Source organism: Crinia signifera, chromosome 1 (genome assembly GCF_055691185.1).
Source record: "Crinia signifera chromosome 1, ASM5569118v1, whole genome shotgun sequence".
Lineage (NCBI taxonomy): Eukaryota > Metazoa > Chordata > Amphibia > Anura > Myobatrachidae > Crinia > Crinia signifera.
In genome coordinates this window covers 363,335,555-363,337,966 of record NC_139217.1, presented here as the reverse complement: position 1 = coordinate 363,337,966, position 2,412 = coordinate 363,335,555, and the positions used below count along the sequence as shown (strand labels likewise).

The following is a 2,412-nucleotide window of genomic DNA, read 5'->3' as shown; positions in this document are numbered from 1 at the left end:
TCCGTGCAGGAGACCCGGCGGTGATGGACAGCAGCGCACACAGAGAGAGCCAGCAGCCAGCATCATGAGGAAGGCAAGAGGGAGGCCCTGCAGAGTGCCAGCCGTGACACCAGGGAGACGCTACCGGCCGGAGCCGGCAAAAGCAGCAGAGTACAAGGGTGCCCTACCCCCACTCAGCCTGTACCCTTCCTGCCCCAGCCCTGACTCCCCCAAGTCAGGGAGATCACATTCTCACCCATGAAGATGGTGACACAATTTTAAAAGAGGACAGAGAACAATCTCATGCACATGAGACCACTGTGCTTGATACAAGACAGACCAGAGTCCACCTAAAGGTGTCGGCTAGTACAGCATCCCTAAAAGTCTCAAGGCTCCAAAAAAAATTAGGCAGTGAGCCCCTGACCAGACAGGTACAGCAGTATTAGGCAGTGAGCCCCAGATCAGACAGGTAGATACGGCATTATTAGGCAGTGAGCCCCAGACCAGACGGTAGATATGGCAGTACTAGGCACCAGACAGGTAGATAAGACAGTAGTACTAGGCACAAGACAGGTAGATACGTCAGCAATACTAGTATTGTGCACCAGCAGAATTTATAATAATTAATTTTCTTATTAGGTACTGCTTGGCCGTGGCACTCAGTGGCAGACGTCAGTGCACAAGCAGCATGGAATTCTTTTTTACAGTCCCACACAGCACAAGTATTATTTTTATTTTTATCAAATTAGATATAGCAGCTGTGTGGTTGGAGGAATATGGCCGACGTGTCGCTGGATGAACTGATCAGGAAACGGGGAATGTCCGTGGGCACCGGGATGTACCGCAGGGTCAGTAACAGGGGAGGTATAGGAAACGTGAGATCCAGACTCCAACCATCTGTGAACAATCGTCCACTTGCCACCAGTTTTCAGAGAACATTTGATGCTCGTCAGAAAATTGGTGTGACTGATGCACGCCAAAAACTAGGGATAAAAGATGCCCGTGAAAAGTTGGTGGCCAAAGATGCTCGCTTCCGCATAAGGGGTAAAGTGCAGGACGCCCGTGAAATGCTGAATTCGAGAAAGCAACAGATCATGGCAGGAGACAAGCCTATCAAAGTGATGGACGCTCGTGAAAAGATTACTTTAAGAGGAGTGCTCCAACAGTAGCTGCTAAATCACCTATGGCACAAGGTTCATCGGCAATAAACCTCACAAAAACCATCCAGATTCCACAACACAAGACCATTTCAGGTCTGAATAACTCTGTCAAGGGAATGCGAATAAATGTGGTCAACCACCAGCCTGTTAAACAGGTCTCATCTCAGGATGATGACTATGATGATGATGATGAGATGGAACTTGCTCCCATCCCTTCCAAACAGATGAAATTCACAGCTGCAAATACTTTACAGAAAAGACCAGGAACATTGGGCAACCAATTTTCACTTGGCCAAACATTACCTTTCACTAAAGTTGTACAGAATGATACGTACACTGCTCCCAGTGCTACACCGCCTGCCCCAACAGTACCTTTACTACGGACTAAAACGCTGACCAATATGTCACGTACTCTTGTTACAAAGGAGGCCCTACCAGCCGTACCACCTCCAACAGAGTCTGTTTTCAGCCCCCTAGAAGGAACGAAAATGACGGTAAATAATTGCAAAATATTGCGCTCAAGGTCAAGCTCAAGTTTAAGCCCCAGCAGCAGCACCAACACACCCTCTCCCAACCCACTACTTGACTGGAGTGAAGATGGCGGGCGCGTCAGCCGCTTATAAAGCCTCGCGAAATCCTGCGCCAGGAGATGACGTTCTAATCACGCGGACGGACCCGAGTCAGGTGGGAATCTCCGAGCGCTGCTCGGAATCGGGCTCGGAATGATGACGTCCGTGGGGGCTCGGATCTCTGAAATCCGAGCCCGCACATCTCTAGCAGTAACTGATGGACCCGGCTGTGCAGATAAGGAGGATGCTGACAGCGATGATGTCAAATGGAAAGCCAGCGAACTGTTGCTCCATGCAGCACTGGAAAACTTTGCTGCCCGTGGTGATGCCATAGGGCATGCATAACTATCACTAGCATTGGTTGCAGCAGTGGCAGTAACTGATGGACCCGGCTGTGCAGATAAGAGGATTAAAAAAGGAGGATAAAAAAAATTTAGCCTCCCAAAAAGAAGTGTAATTGCAGCCGCCCAAAAAGAAGTGTAATTGCAGCCTTCCTGCCCCAGCCCTGACTCCCCAGGTCAGGGAGATCACATTCTCACCTATGAAGATGGTGATGGTGACACAAATCCAAAAGAGGACAGAGAACAATCTCTTGCACACGAGACCACTGTGCTGGATACAAGACAGACCAGAGTCCACCTAAAGGTGTCGGATAGTACAGCATCCCGAAAAGTTTCAAGGCTCCAAAAAAAAAGACTGCAGTG

At 49.2% G+C, this 2,412-nt stretch overlaps 1 pseudogene; it reads left to right on the top strand.

Annotated features, from left to right (window-relative positions):
• Window positions 1-524: 524 nt before the first annotated feature.
• Window positions 525-1,777, top strand: LOC146030612 (polymerase delta-interacting protein 3 pseudogene; annotated as a pseudogene).
• Window positions 1,778-2,412: the final 635 nt, after the last annotated feature.